Source organism: Falco peregrinus, chromosome 5 (genome assembly GCF_023634155.1).
Source record: "Falco peregrinus isolate bFalPer1 chromosome 5, bFalPer1.pri, whole genome shotgun sequence".
Taxonomy (NCBI): domain Eukaryota; kingdom Metazoa; phylum Chordata; class Aves; order Falconiformes; family Falconidae; genus Falco; species Falco peregrinus.
In genome coordinates, this window is record NC_073725.1 from 113727407 (window position 1) to 113744023 (window position 16617).

General features: G+C 42.7%; 1 long non-coding RNA gene across 3 annotated transcripts in view; it reads right to left on the minus strand.

Annotated features, from left to right (window-relative positions):
* Positions 1-8565, minus strand: part of LOC114013177 (uncharacterized) — a 28793-nt gene extending 20228 nt beyond the window's left edge. For all 3 annotated transcript variants that reach the window (XR_003556079.2, XR_003556078.2, XR_003556076.2), the window contains exon 1: positions 8471-8565. This is a non-coding gene — a long non-coding RNA (uncharacterized LOC114013177). The remainder of the gene's footprint in view (positions 1-8470) is intronic.
* Positions 8566-16617: the final 8052 nt, after the last annotated feature.

Consider the following 16617-nt stretch of genomic DNA (forward strand, 5'->3'; position numbering starts at 1 on the left):
CTGCAAGATATGTCAAATGCTGCCCAACAGCATCAGTTCAGTTTTTCTCCCAGGTTACAAAAGTTTACAAACAAGAATGGCATGCTTGAAAGACTCCTTTAGAACAGCTTCACCACAGCTGAGAAGTTTAGCAGGATGTGAGCAAACAGAGTGATCATCATTTCAGGAACGAGATAACGAAATCAACTCCGTAAACCTCAGCGTTACAGTTTCAGTTAATTATCTACTAGAACAAGAAAATAAAATAGGCCTTTAAAACAGCCTATCAGCCTGGCAGGGGAGTTTTTTCAGGAATGAGCCATTCTACCTGCTCTGTGGGACTGGACTCCAACAGAAGCTGCCACCCGCCGCCCGGCTGAGCCCGTGGGTGCAAACACAGACCTGGCAACGCTGGTGCCACCGCTCAGCGAGAGGAGCTGCTGTCGCTGCACGTAGCGGGTCCTGCATTTCACCTTTTCCAGATTGTAGTCTGGGAGGTTGTAAATAACCATATGTAAGTTTTTGGGTTTGTTGTTAAATTACATTTCTAACTAACTTAGCAGCTTTAGATATGGTTTCATTACAAGCTATTTTTATTAAATCTCCTTTACAACATAAAAACTATTGCCTTTAAAATTAAGTTTAAAGCACTACTCCCATACAGGAGAACCTTTTTTTTCTTAAAAGTACTTTATCCCCTAGAGCTCACGTAAGGTGATATAAACAAACATGCATTTGTTAGCCCGCAGAACCTAGGAAGTCTTTTTTTCTTTTGGCAAAAAGGCTGACACATGTAGTAGGTAGCAACAGGCTGAGCAACCTAACAGTTCATCTCTCTTTTCACTGCCTACCATTACCTTCACAGTATCAAGGCTGTCTTTTGTTCAAGATAAATGAGGCTATACTATTTGACAACACATTTTTCCCACTGCCTCCAACACCTGTATAACAAAAGAAAATAAATCAAAAATTAATGTCAGTTGCCAAGTCAACCCCACAAATTTGTATTCGTCTAGATTTAAAAACAGTGACTGCACCACATAATCTTGTTTCTTATGCTTTGCTATCTCTCCTCTTCTTGGCAGTACTAAACACATAACATGCATACTCAGAGTGTAGTATATTCCCAGTTAAACTGTAGAATACGGCAGCATCCAAGCATCCGCAATTACCTGCACTGAGGCATAAATGGATCATAATTTATCAGTCAGTTTGCTTATGCAAAGAAGGTATTACAAATCACACACAGAAGAGAGGAGTGTTTGCAGAAGGTATCTAGGAGATAAAAATCTATGTGAATCTAAAACAGAAAACATGCTTTTAACCTAGAAAAAAGTCAAACCCCACAGCTGTCTTCAAGAAATGACAGCACGTCAAATTCAGCTTTGCTTATGCTTAGATCTTTCTTGGAAGGGCTGTAGCTATTTTTTTTTTCTTCTTCTAATTTAAGCTTTTTCTAAAGATGGGCTAGAAAAGAACTAAGACTGCACATGTACATCTTTGACTAGTGTTTCATAGAGAAAATAACTTCATCTGAGAAGCTTGTGAGGAAGATCCTCAAATCAATGGCTTCTCTGCTACCTATGCTCTTTCTCCCCCCATGACTGCACTTTGTTACAGGTATTAATGGCACAGATGAGAGTCAACCTAAGCCAAGGAATCTGAAAAGCTGTAATGTTTTATATCCTATTACTCCAAGTGTCACATGCAAAACCAAGCGAGTATAAATAGCCCTCTACTACATGCAGGGGAACTAAAATAAGATCTTGAATACTGGATGTCTGGTATGAGTGATCATATTTGTGAAAACTACTGTAAAAGGAGTACCGCATCATGAGCGGCAAAAATTCCTTCAAGGGGAGAATCCAGCAGGGAGAAGGCTGCAGAAACTTCACTTAGCTTTCAGGTACTGTGCAGTACGTGGCCATCTGAACCAAGGCAACTGCCCACACAAGCAAGCGTAAGAGGAATCCCACAGAAAATTTTGTATGTGGCAAACTCAAGGGCAGAAGTCATTTGGCTTAAGACACATGGGTACCTAAACTGGATAACTTTATTTCTTGAATAAAATGCTTTAACAGTCAGATAACGTCTAAAGCTGTATAGTCATTTGTCCTGTCTGCTCCTGTTTCTGGAACGGTTAAAAAAAAAAAAAAAAAAGGCTCATTAACCAAATCTTTAGCTGCTGCTAGGTACTGATTACCTCAGCACTCCTTTAGCTGTATTTTCACATTTTGCAAAGGCAGTGATTTTGAGTGTGAAGGGGCTGAGTGGTGAACAGAACCTGACTGAATTTGTTTCCCTGCAGCTGTCTCAGCTGCGCTGCCAGGAGAGCGAAACACGCCGAGACACCCTACACTGGGTGAACTGCTGGTTAGCCAGCTCTGTAACCCTGAAATCAGAAACCACAGATGTTTGTGCAACGAGCTTGCCTCATAAAGCCAAGACTATTTTGAGCAATATTCTCGTTCTTTTCTGAGCAGGTAGGGTAAAGTGCTCAAAAGAAAGTGCTTAAAGACTTGCATATACTTGAGAACATCTACACAAGGGAACATGTGGTCTGATTTGCTAAAAAACTCAGTGTTCAGCAGTTTGCAACAGGGGGTAAGCGTTCTCAATGTACAGTCAGAAATAAAATCAGACCTTTTATGGTTTTGGAGTTTGGGGTTTGGGGTTTTTGGGGGGGGGGGGGATGGAGGTTTTTTAAGATGTATAGAGAAAATCTAGTGGCAAGCACTTTACATTATTAGACCACGCTAATTGTCATATCACTGCATACAATGAAAAATTGGTTTTACTTGGAATAGAAAAGTTATTGGTGATTCAAGATATGGCATTCTCTCTACAGAACCAAGTTTTGAAATCATGCTTACAAAGAGATCTCCAACTTTCAGCTGAAGTATGAATACTAACATTTTCTTTCAACTGCCAGAAAAAAAAAAAACCCAACACAAACCAACACCCCCCCCAAAACAGCCCAAAGCTGAAAGCCAGAAAATCTCGCTTGAGCTTTAAAAGTCTGCAGGCCCGTTGCGTTAAGGTCTGGTTAGTAGTTTCCTGCAACTTAGGTTTGTCAGTATTGAAGGGAAAGGTAAGTTACCTTCATGGAAGGCAAAATAATTCTTAATTAGGATGATTAAAATGTTTAATGAACCTCCTACAAGATACACTTATGGAACTACACAATGGTACAAAATCTTGAAACAAAATAGGCAAGGTTATATGGTCTCCTGACTCCTGTCTGACAGCAGGACGGCGCTCAGCAACAACACACGCCGTATCTCAGGCTGGCACTGAAATGCAATTAAGATGTTTTTAGATGGCTAACAAACCTCCTCTTGCCCAACCACTGCAGCTTGTCCAAATCTATCTTGGCTCTGCACTGGCAGAATTCACATCCTTTAAGTGAGGTAAACAACAGAACAGTGAAAATTCATTACAGCGATTCAAATTCAGATCAGAGGCAGAAATTAAATAATTAAATATTAAACAGATTCTGCTGAACTATAAAGTATGGAAGAGAAAGAAATTTGAACAGGCATAAATGGGTAAAAAGCTTGATCTACCAGAGCTTACATCAAAGCTGCTGTACAGTGGTTTATTTTATGAGTCTCCATTCTCCTTTGCTATTCTCTTGCACCACTAAGAGGTTACTGATTTGTGTTCCCGTGGTGCCTGGTGTCAGTTTTCCAACACATCAGACACTGTTGTTACCAGACTAGAATTATTTCATACTGACAGCCCAGAGTAGGATGTAGGGAATACATCCTGACCTTTCTGATCTGCGCTGGAAAGAACCAGCACAGGTTCATGTGCTACTTCCTCCCTCCCGTAACTACTGTCCAGGCCTTGACAGACTTACTCCACTGGTTTGCAGAGCTTGGTAGATCGTTAGCAAAGGACAGGAATACGCAAAACAGCAAGCAGGTCTGAATTGCACAGCTTTTTTTTCTCTGGGGTGCTACTGTGGAGTTGTGCAGTATCTCCTCATAAGAGCTGAAAATAGAAACTAGACAGGGAGACCTCTAGCTCTGCACATCTCATGGACTATGGTCTACCTAGAAAATGACACCCTGATTTTCAGAATTTGTCTTGGTTATTTGCAGAATAGTTATTTGCTTTCCATAATGAAAGCAACAGAGACAATTTCATATCCCCCCCCACTCCCCACCCCTTACACTAAAGTTTTGAGTTTCTTGACAGAAGTTCTTGGTTTGCCAATAACAAATAGACAGAAGGAATGACTGGTTGGTCAACAGTTGTTGTGAACATCCAGCTACCTCCTGCACTGCCTAAAGAGCAAAATGTCTCATCTTCAGTCATGTCCGTGTCTTAGAATATATATGGAGTCAATGAAATGTTCACCAGTCAGAAGAGCAGACCCAAGAACCTACGACACCTACCTAAAAGAAAAACTATAATTAAATGCTACTGAAATATTACAGCATTCCATATTGATCCTAGGCTAAAAAGCTAGTTCTAGAGGCTAGTTTCACTGCACGCTGTTGAAAACGTACCACAGCAAATTTGCCTAACTCCGTCATGCACAGTCGTCATTATGTGATGCCCCAAAGTGGCAACTGTTTCATATCAATGTCACTTTTAATTAAGAGACTGCTGACTGGTTTATAGCCCATGCATCTGTAACAGCTTCCTTTCTGGCTGTGTTCTGTGGCCTGGTACAGATATATGCAACGTGCATATATCTTACATCTCCCCACTTGATGACTTCTTTTAAAATGAACTGCTGTGCCTTTCCGCAGGAGGAGAATGCAGAGCATTCTTTACAAGCGCCGTTCAGTAAGTGCTCAGCATGCAGCCCGCTCCCTAACTTGCCTTATGAGAACTGCAACAAGGCAGATAAAACTGTAGCCTTACAAAGCAACCTGCATGGACATCCAGGTGAAAAAAACCCCACAAATATCCCACTCAAGAAAATGAAAGGTAAGTTCAACATTTGCACGCTTGTTTTTACAAAGTCAAAAGAGCAAAGAACTAACTTTTAGCTGATGATACTCCATATTCTTAAGCAAAAAAAATTTACCAAAAGAGAAATTTAATCCTGACCATTTGAACAAAGCCTTTGGAAAGGCGACTGCTCATTTCCCAAACATACCGTGTTCTGTTGTGTGACCATGGATCAGTGTCCTCAACTACCTCCAAGTGACAGCTGAGCAACAGGCTATCGGGTTTTGTCTTTGGGTAAGAAAGCATTTTAAAACCAAATGCAAACAAGACTATAGGATATGAAATACCATCAAGTTAAATTGAGGGACTTGTCAGAAACAGCAGGTCCAGCTACTCAGCAGCACAAAGCACAAAGGGCCTCTGTGTGTAAGAACCTGTCTTATAAAGAGGTGCCATGTACATCCTCCCTGCAACTCAGTCCCTGTTACTGTAGGTTGGACTTTGCTACCAAAGCAAAGACACTGCTTGCTTCCAGGCTGTAACACAGATCTGATAATTGGGCTGGAGTTGGAAGGCGTGAGGAACAATTACCCTTTCACCTAGCAATGAGAATTTAAGCAAAAGACTCATTTTCCTCTGTTCCAAAACACAGAGTAGTAGACAGGAGACTCAGAGATCACTTTCTTCTGTATTTCTGTTATCCCGTGCCTCCAGCTGTCTTAAATACCTGGAAGGCGGGACCAGAGTTCAGTTCTAACTTGCATTAATTCTTAACCTCTCCCCATTCCTCACAGTGCAACGCTACTTGCCACTGTCATCTGCGTCAGCTGTCCAACCCCCTCCATCTCAGCAGAGGAATCTCACTAATACCAGTGTTAGCCGCTCGCGATTCAGCAGTCCACAGCATGTACGAGTTACGCTGTGCTCTGTGCAGTAATTTTCCAGTACCGCCTTTCCTGTAGCCTTGTTAATCAAAGTGGATGTTGATGAACTGCAGTAAATGCTAATAAAATCTCTTCACTCTTTCCTAAGTCCTCTTGAAAACTGTGTACACGGAAATTCAGATGTTTTACTTAGCTGCACTGTACAGCTGGTGCAGTAGAGTAGTTTACAGAAAGGGGAAAATAAAATACAGGACCTTTTCCTGGCAGATATAGGTCACAACTAAATGATTTAACAGAAAAAACTTTGTTAACCAAGTTCTATTGCACAAAACAGAGTGGAAGCTTCAGGACGTCACCTTATAGCTGCAGTGGAGGGGGGGGATGAGGAAAGAGCAAATTAAAAATAAAAGCAGAGGAAGTGCTACAAACGCTTCCACTTGATCGAGCATCTCTGCGGATTGGCGGGGAGAGCTGTTGCTACACGGACTCTGCCTGCTGCTACCACACGTCAGAAGCCCCGCTAACAGCAGCACGGCGAGCCGGACTGCATTACAACACGCAGTGACAGTCCCCCTCAAGCCACCAGGAGAAGTAACAAGTTTGCCTGAGAACCTATACCTCCCTGAAATTAAGCGGTGTATGGGCAGAAAGCCGTAGCCTATAGATGTTTCATGTGAAGCCGTGCAAACTTTTGTTATATTAGTTCTTGTTTCCAAAGCAACAGAACACGGCTCAAATTTCTGCTGGTGTATTGTCTGATAAAAATCTTTTAAAACTGCATGATCATTGTAAGAAGGAAAGCAGAGAGACCAAGGTGAGACAATTTCAAAAGATACTGAACTGAAAGCAGAAAGCAAATTAAACCCCCCTCATAAAAGAAAACAAGCCATGGCTTTACAATTAAGATACCCTTAAATGTTTTGGGTTTTTTTTTTAATGGGGGGAAAAAAAAAGTTTTCCCTTTTTGTGCGATCTGTGTATTAAAATCAGCACTGACAAGACTGTACCTGAGGGTCTAAAAATCTCACCTGCCCCAGCATTAACTCTTTTCATTGGAAATCAAGGGCGTGCCCTAGCCCAGGGAAAAGTGACCAAAAATACCAGCTGCTTTAAGGTGCGGAATGGAGAAGCTAACAAACCACTGCTTCAGCTCCTAAAGTAATGTCAACCTGGGAACAAAACCCAGAAACTTAGTAAAATGAGCAACTTCAGAGTTCTGAGAACTGATCTGCTTGAGCAAGCCCTGAGTGGGCCATGGATTCAGTGGTACACCTTGATCATGAAAAAAAGTAATATTAAAGCAAATGATCCCAATTAACGGGCCAAGCTGCTGTGAAAATCTTCCATGTATAACTAAAAAGAACAAATTAATAAGGCTTTCTGATTAATTCAGGTCCATCAATAGCACAATTGTTACAGCCTCAGGTGTCATCTTCAAAAACAGCATTCATGTGAAAGACCTTCCATGCAGATTTCAGCAGTAAGTGGGACTTCAATCTCCAACACTAAACCTGATTAATTTGTGGTGAATAGGAAAATTCTTGGCCCATTACAAAAAGTAACTGGCCAAGAAGTCATGAGTTCTTCATCACAGGAGTCAGTCACACATGAAAATTCTAAGATGTGCACTTTTGGCATTTTGCAACAATACACATTAGATCCATCAAATAAATAATTGCATGTACAAACACGTTACCAGCAAGCTGAAATCTGCAGTTCTGCCTAGTGCAAAATGCCCAACAGAATTTTATTTCCTTGGAAGCTGTATTTGCACATAAAGTGTGGCTTGAACTCTACCAATAGGAAAAAACTAAATAGTCAAAAGGTGGTGGCATACACGAACAGCAAATCCGTGAGGCAGTTGCACCTAACCCTTCTGCCTCCTCCCTGCACCCACAGGGCACTCGGAGCCGAATGCTGGCACATGCCTTGGCTGCGTCCCAGCACAGTCAGGTGGCCACAGCTGCACGGACTGGCAATGGCAGCAAACTGCCCTATGACCGAAGAAATTCATGCACTTCGGAAGGCAGAATCCAGTTATGAACGCGGAACTGAAGAACAGAGCTATTGATATCACATTTCAACAATAATAGAGTAATTGGTCCACTCCCTAAAATTCAGTGCTGTGATGACATTATTATTAATATCAAACGTATCAGTATTGCTTCAAATTATTTATTTTGGATGAGAATTTTACAAAGAAGTGATTGTATTTGACAGATGCACAATTATTTCCCTACTCTTTTGAACAAGTAACTTCACCTTGATTTCTTTGCTGTAATATCTTGGCCCAGTGTTTGCTTCTGTAAGAAGCGCCATGAATGAAGTCACAATTGTTTTCATGTCAATACCATCATTTAATTAAACAGTACAGTCACACCCTCTCATTTAAGTTGTGGTTAAGCGCCCTGTGGTGGGGGCGGAGAAGTAGAATGAAATATAAGAAGGAAGGGATATCTCCTCCAGGGAATGGAAGCCCAACTTTAAATTCACATATAAGAATTAATCCACAACTGCCTTTAAAAAACAAGAAAGTCATCTTTAACTCATGAGGGATTTCTTTCCTTCCCAAGAAGTATTTATGGGCTATTTTCTACTTTTGCCCAGAGAAGTATATCCCAGCAACAGGCACGTCCATCCCTCTACATACTGCCTAGGCAGTCAGTACAATGCTTGGCCTCATAAGAATAACTTCTTACAGAACAATCTTCATCCAGCCGCTTGCTGAGGTCCTTGCCTCACTGCTGATTTTGAGCTTCCTAATGTAAAGCCTGTTTTAGCCTGCGAGTCCTTCTGGCTCACACTGTGAAAAGACTGGCTTATAATTCCTTAGTACAAACTGCAAACAAAATAAATAGGCTACCTAATTAAACATTAACTTCAGGAAAGACTTACTTCAGTGTGTTCTGAACTGCCCTAATCAACTAGCATGTGCCTTGGTTTAAAGCAGTATCTTACTAACCCACATTAACATTTTCATTGAAAATATACAGATTTTAAGTTAATTCAAATTACTTACTGCATCTTACATGCCAGTTTCATCTCAAAGAAGCTAAAAAGTAGCTTCTAAGGGGAAGCTTTTCTAAGGGGAAAAATATTTTTAATTTATGTATAAGCAGCAATTAGAAAAAATAGGGCATAAGAAACAGGGTTAGAGATTTTATTATTATTTTTTAACTACATGGCATAACTGTCAGGGTTAAAAAGCCAAAGATTTAATTAGACAAACCCAAGCTCTACATATGTATTTTAAAACAGAGACTTCTTTCAGTCTTCTTATCAACCAATTCATGCATGTCTTAACATCATCGTCCCTTTTATTTTTTTAAGCGCAAGAATCTTTTCAAGCCTGTAACTTCTTTAACCTCTTTGTTCTTCCTTCTTTACAGAAAACCACCCCCAAAAATGCCTTTGCTTTTTTAACTGACAATATTTTCCAAAAACACTTGCAAGGGACAGGCCCCACTTTCTCCTTTTTTCATGATGTAGTGTACAATGAGGGAATAGACTATCTTCCATAGAAGATGAATACTACAGGATATCATTTCAGAAAGCAGCTCTATCATTCAGTTATCTATACGGCATTTATATTTAACACAGCAAAGCATAAAATTGAGGACAAAAGTCAGACTGCATTGTTTTTAATGTTCTGAAAGTTAAATACAGCATGTTTTGGAAGTAGAAAAATAAAGATCGTAGGGGAGATGTGTCCAAGTTTTCTTAAAGAGTATCATTTTTTAAAACCAAATTACATCAAAATAGATACATTTGAAATGAGTATTCAAGAGCTGAAAACCAGAAATACTCTGATCACACATATTCTAATAAAACTGATGTTGGGAAAAGCTGTAATTCCTAGCAAAGCTGTTTCAAACACTGTGAATACTGCTGCTAAAAACATAGGGAAAGTGAAACTTTAATAGGAAAGATATTGACAAATACTGAGAAACTTCTCAATGCATCTACTCGTTCCGTAACAGAGATGAAAGCTGGAAGCCACAAATACATGGCAGAGGAGACGGCAGGCAGAAAAGGCACAGGCCTCTCCTTCCAAAGAGTTGTAAATCATCGGCTCTCTTGTGGGTAGTTCCTTGTGCCTGCTACAGGCAAACTGGAGGGGGTGAAAAATAAAATAAAATAAAAAAATCAGGCAGCTGGATCTTTATCTTTGCTGGATTCTAGCTGGCAAGCAGATTTTTAAACCGGCGTAGTAACTGCCACACTGGACCACAGCTGCTCTTCTTTCTCACTATGTATTCCCCATAACTTTTAACACCCTATAAAATGCACTTTGTTCCACAATTACAGTTATATGCTTATTGCTTATCACACACATTAGTTTTTCATTTATGCTTTCACACTTTTTCTCAGAACAAAAACCAAACGAACCCACCAATCATATTAGCCAACATGTCAAAAGTTTCTGGATACAATGCAAATGCAGATTGAATGTATTAACCTTGCCGTAGTAACCTCCTGGCTGAGGATACCATTTCCCTGATCAGACAATTAAGACAAGGACCTTCTACAAAGCAGTTCCCTACACTGAGCTTCTGGCTATAGTTGCATTCAGAAAGTACGTGATTGCTAGTAAAAATAAAGCCAAAGTTTCCTGGTAGGAATTCTTAGGGATTTGTATCAGACCGTGTTACCTCTGAGTCTGAGACTGCTGTTCTCCAGGGCAAATGGATCAAATCCAAATATATTAATGCATAAGCAAATCAAACAAGAATGATTCTTCATTTTTTCTCAGCAATATCTTAATCAAAACATAATGCCTGTAAGACAACTGCAGTCTTCTTTCTTAGTCCAGTCTGCAGCATTAAGTTTTTGCAGAGACCAGACTGTTAACCACCATCACAAGAAGTAGGGGGGGGGGGGGGAGGTTTTTTTTTCTTTTTAAGGCACTGCTCCACTCCAGTATTTCAACACTTACCTGCCCTGGATGAAAACAAGTTAGCAAGTTATGCAGGATTACCACTTGTCAGCTGAATCATGGAAACCGATGGCGCAATGTAAAATGAATTACCTTAAACCACTTTTGTGGTTAAGATTTATCACATTATCTTACATTAGACACAGGGTAACAACATTCACATGCTCATGAGCATCTCTTCCAACAAGTATCTGTTCTTTTAAATACAACAATATCATCAGAAGCAGCCGGATCATACTTTTGTCTTTTCAAAGGTAACATACATACCTAGGGCTTGGACACAGGACGACATCACTACCATTAAAGCACAGCTAACTCAACAGCTGCCAACAGCACGTAGGCTGTTAGTCAGCATCAAAAATGGGCTAAACCCAAGTTTTCACTGGGGTCCTATGCTAATGCATGTTACCTTTCTGTTTCCAAGGCAATAAAGCCGCACGCTGTTTCATTCAGCAACTACATTCAGCGACTGTGCTGAATACACAAATACACAAAAATTTAAGTAGCTCGGTAGCATGACCAAGCCTTTAAGAATTTATGGCCTAATGATTTGAATGGTAATCTCACTCTGCAGTCGCATCAGAAAGTTACATTGCTACACTACAGTGCAGTAAACTGGCTGCAGCAGCCAGGCTGGGTCCAGCCTTCACTCCTCCAGGTTTTAGAAGCCTCTTGGGAAGCCCGGACACTTGCTCAGCTAGCTAGCCCACACTGAGCTTGTGTTACTATTTGAGTACTCTTGTACTCAGTCCAGCTGGATTAAAGCTAACTGGTGATAGGCCTTCTGAACATAACACAGCCATAGCCTCAGGCTCCTAGGACCTTTAGGGAGAATGTCCTCACTCCCAAGCTGGACAAGCTATTTTTGGGTTATGAGAAATGAATGCCAATATACCTGCAGCAATGAAATGCTGGTTTACAACAGCACCTGTCTTCAAGCAGAGATGGCTACTGATGGCTTCCACAGTTGCTCCTGAAGTGCTGTGCTCCTCAAACCATTTTTCAAAGGTGTTCCATGCATCAAGCTGTCTGGGGAAGAGAAGGGTGGAGCATGCACACGGAAGAGTGACTTCAGGTGGGGGAGGGAAAGAAAACAGCTATTACATGGCAGAGAGGTGGTTTTTGCTCCTGGAAGCAACTAGTTTCTCCTTTTTCCTCCTTGTTTAGTCACCATCTTTCACACCCTGCCCCCTGCACTGCAAGGTCTGAAAGCACACACAACATGCTATCAATTGAACAGCTGGAACAAGCAAATAGCAGGGAAGGCAGCAGGGGTGTCTTTTGGGCTTTGATGTATTTAGTATCAGCTAGCTGATACATACAACTCAGGTTCAGAAAAACACAACTGTCAGCTAAGCAAGGTAGTTCCTTACCTTGTGTGCATGCAGACCTAATAACTACACAGTTTGCTGAAAGGTAGGCACATTGTATCGCCTACAAAACGGTGTAAGCAGACTGCCACGGTGTGGAACTGGCTGCCCTGTGATACATGCGGCAGAATCACCAGATAAAAAAACCCACCGGCATGCATTGGAGCAGACAATACAGAGCTAAGCAGAAACTAAAAGATCAATAAACACAGCCCTGTCGGAAAAGAAAGACGCACGCCAGCGAGAGGACGACTGGGATGATGCAGAACGTTGCGTTTGCGACCCCTTCCTCCCTCCCCCCCATCTTCCCCGGGACTGTGCACCCCCCTCCTGTCTTCAACACGACAAAGCCTGCACAGCTGATGCCACCGTCAGGAAGAAACTGCACTAGCATCGCCGAGACAGCTCTGGCCGGGCAGCGTGCCTCCCGCTGGCGGCCGGCGCTACTGGCACGTTGCTGCTGCTGACAGGCCGGGCGTTTCCAGTGAAACGTTTCGCGTTTTCAATACATCAAGCCAGTAGCATAACTATGTATCTGATTCCAAGCACCTGACTTAAAAAACCGCAGGGGAAACCACAGAACTGTAGGGAAAGAAAAGATATGTCAAAAGACAGAGGGCTGAAAGGGAAGACTGAACAAAGATGCTAAACATACATGTCTGCAATATCCTCAAATGTGACAGATGAAACAGTATTACAAAAAAAACCCCTTACTATATTTTAAGACAACAAAATGTACCACCTTCATAATTTTTCAAACATGTAAAAATCTTTTTAAAAGCAGTCAGGTATTCTTTGGCCAGTCATATCAATTTAATAAAGTGATTTGACACAGCAATTTTTATTGAGAAAATATTCCAAGGACTTGAGTAATTTGAATGACTAGATGGCAGGAAAGCATTGATCATTAGCAAAACAAGCCAGCCGTTTTGTGTAAGCATCAATGCTGATCCATGCATTAGTGCAGTTCTACTAGAAAGAGCATTTTCTAGTAATGTGCTACTGCATAATATACTTTCTCCTGACAAACTGCTGCAAACATGTTCCTTGTTATGGTAAAAGCCAAAGAGAATTTAGTGTAGTGCTCCTTCATCTTCTCCAGCTATCCTACAAGAAAATCCACACAGGCTGAAATGTGCAGCTGTACAAAATCTAGTAAGTCAGAAGGGCTGCCAGCAGGTGTGCAGCACTTTTATTCCTTTGCTAATTTGGGGCCCTGATGTACCTGTTTCTTAGTTTAATGCCCATCAAAGTGGCCTGAAAAGATCAGTCTTGACTGAAACCCTGTACTGCTGTAAATAGTATGTCATTAGGTCTCTTCATACTATGATGCACTGTCTAGCAGGTAACAGTTATGAACCTCTGGATCACAGGAGAGCAGCACATTAGAAAATCAATGCTACAATAATTCTTAGGAGAAAAAAAGAGCAGAAGTAGTAAGGCATGCTAAGTGTAGCACTTATTACAACTAAAAGGACCTCATAGCTTCAGAAAGTATCATGCACCACAAAAACCAGTTCAATATAAGATCTTCACAAAGCAGCATGATACAACAACATTTAAAAAAACTGAGTCTGATCTCATGGCTTTCAAAGATAAAGCCTGTTACCTATAAACTTATCTATTCATGTTTGCCAAAGAATATGTGAAATTAAAGAAAATTTGTTATATCTGTTCTCAAACTTCTATAATGCAAAATGAATTCTGAAGACGGGGAAAAAAACCCCAAAATGAAAACAGGACTCAGAATTCAGAAGGCACAAAGAAGAAAACAAGAAGAACAGAAGTTCAGAAAAAGTACAGGTTTTCTTCATCATCTACTCTGTACTTTGGTTATTTGCTTTTTGATCTTCTCAAGTTGTCCCCTAACTTGTCCCTATCAAGACAAGACGGATTTAATCTTCCTTATCTCAGTGGTGTATGTCTCCAGTCACTGACTTGCCATTAAAACTCTGGTTTACCTGAAAGAAACAACAAGGGATTCTCAGTGGGAGAGACTTGCACACGCCTCTCAATTGCTGACCATTTGCCTCTACCAATGCTCACAGTCGTCTCCTAATACACCTGCGCTTCCCAACCTTCTGCAAAGGAAAGATTCTGCAAGAGCCTAGGAAGGAGCAGGTAGGGTGGGGAAGACTGAAACCTCCTCTTGCTAGCTGCTGCCTTGAATGCCTATGAGGACATCTCGTGGAGAAAAAAACCCAAACCACACAAGGGAAGTGTAGAGCAGAGGCACCATTTAGCTTCAGAACCTTACTGTACGCAGGCTAGCTACATGCAGCCGAGAGCTGTTTCATCAGTCCCCAGGGGTCTTTGGCAATGGTGCTGCAGGACAAGCTTCAGTCCAGAGGCAGGAGGAGTTCCCAAGGGAAGTCAGTTCAAGCTGCTGGCTCAGATGAGCACCCAGGCAGCAGGGACATTTCCTCGCCCAGCACCACTGAGTCCACACTGGAAACTGCTAGGCCAAAAACCAGACAATGTCTCAGGTGAAACCCGAGTGGAAAGAAAGGAATGCAAAACCCAGCCTTGGGGAATCCAGGGCCAAAGTGCAATACAGGACCAAACAGAAACCTGAAACCCCAAGAAGCCCTTCTACAATACTAAATACCAGCCGGCTGACACTGCTGAGAGTGAGCAGAGGCCATCCTCTTCTACCAGCCACCTTCCAAGCCAAACTCGTGCTCAGGGTTTCCTTCCCACCAGGCTTTCTGAGGTTTCGATCAGTCTTCTGACACCAGGGCAACACAGAGCTCCATTAGCTACATGCCAACAGAGGTGAACGGTGCCAGGGAACATGCACCTTTGCTCACAGCGAGGCGTTGCACGACCACAGCTCTTTGGCCAGCTGCATCTGCACTCCGTTGCTCAGGCGTGCCTCGGAGTTTACGTCGCAGCGCCCCTGCAGAGCACTATCAGTTCTGGCCATACCTAGACCTCATGTCTTGCTGGTCACAGCAGTCAAGAATAGAAGGATAAAGTGTGGCCAGGGAGTTCTCTTTTGGACCTCCTTTCCTTCCTCGTTGCCTCTTTGTTGGCAGAAAAGCCCATCAGGTCTCCCAGGTTCTCCTGACTTCCTCGGAGAGGACAGCTGCTCCCTGCTTTAATGAATCAACTTTCAGGCCTGCGGTGGATTCACCCCGGCTGAACGCCAGGTACCCACCAAAGCCACTCTATCACTCCCCTCCTCAACCAGACAGGGGAGAGAAAATCTAACGAAAGGCTTGTGGGTCCAGATAACGACAGGGGGATCACTCCACCGTTACTGTCACAGGCAAAACAGACTTGTCTTGGGGAAAAATAGTTTAATTTATTACCATTCAAATCAGAAAAAAGACCTTCAGTCAGTTATCACAGAGGCGTTACCACCATCGCCGATTAACTCAGCCTTGGCCAGTGGCAGCTCTGTCTCAGAGCCAGCTGGCATTGGCTCTGTTGGATGTGGGAGAAGCTTCTGGCATTTTCTCTCAGAAGCCTCTCCTGTAGCCCCCCCCCCCCCAAAACCTTGCCATGCGGTGTGCATGCCACATTAACTCCTATGTCAGTATTAACCACGTTAACACTACATTGCCACATTAACTCCTATATCAGGAAGGCGCTTCATGCACACACCGTCAGACAACCTGTAGTTTGCCTGAAGCACAGAGGGTTGTTCAAGTCTGGACAGCCACCCCACGGGATTTCCTTCGTGCTTTGGTCACCATCATTCTTTGACTCAGCCTTCCAGCTCTCCGCCAGCTTCCCCAGAGCCCTTCAGCAGTCGCCCTGCAACCAGATCTTTTCTCCTTCTTGCACTAGAAAGGAGCTTGCTGGTCTCCAACAGGAGGGAAATCCTTTCGGATAGCTGACATTTCTCAGGCTCCTTTCACAGTCCAGGAGGAAACGGCCAGTGACCTGCTGCTCCACTTAGACACACACAAGTCTATGGGGCTGGATGGGATCTGCCCAAGGGTACCGAGGGAGCTGGCGGAGGAGCTTGCCAAGCCACTCTCCATCATTCACCAACTGTCTTGGATAACCAGGGTGGTCGCAGAAGACTGGAGCTTAGCCAATGTAACACCCATCTATAGGAAGGGTAGGAAGCAGGATCCAGGAAACTACAGGCCTCTCAGCCCAGCCTCAGTGCCGAGGAAGGTTATGGAGCACATCGTCCTGAGTGCCATCACATGGCACATGCAGGACAATGGGTGGATCAGGCCCAGCCAGCATGGGGTTATGAAAGGCAGGCCCTGCTTGATGAACCCGGTCTCCTTCTACAAGATGACCTTCCTAGTGGCTGAGGGAAAAGTTGTGCATGTTGCCTATCTGGACCTTAGTAAGACCTTTGACACAGTCTCCCACAGCGTTCTCATGTAGAAAATGGGCGGTCATTGCTTGGATGGTGCTGTGGTTTAACCATGCACCATGCGACCACTCACTCACTCTCCCCACAGCGGGATGGGGGAGACAATCGGAAGAGTAAAGATAAAAGAAGTCATGGGTTGGGATAACGACAGTTTAATAGGTCAAGCAAAAGCCACGCATGCAAGCAAAGCAAACCAAA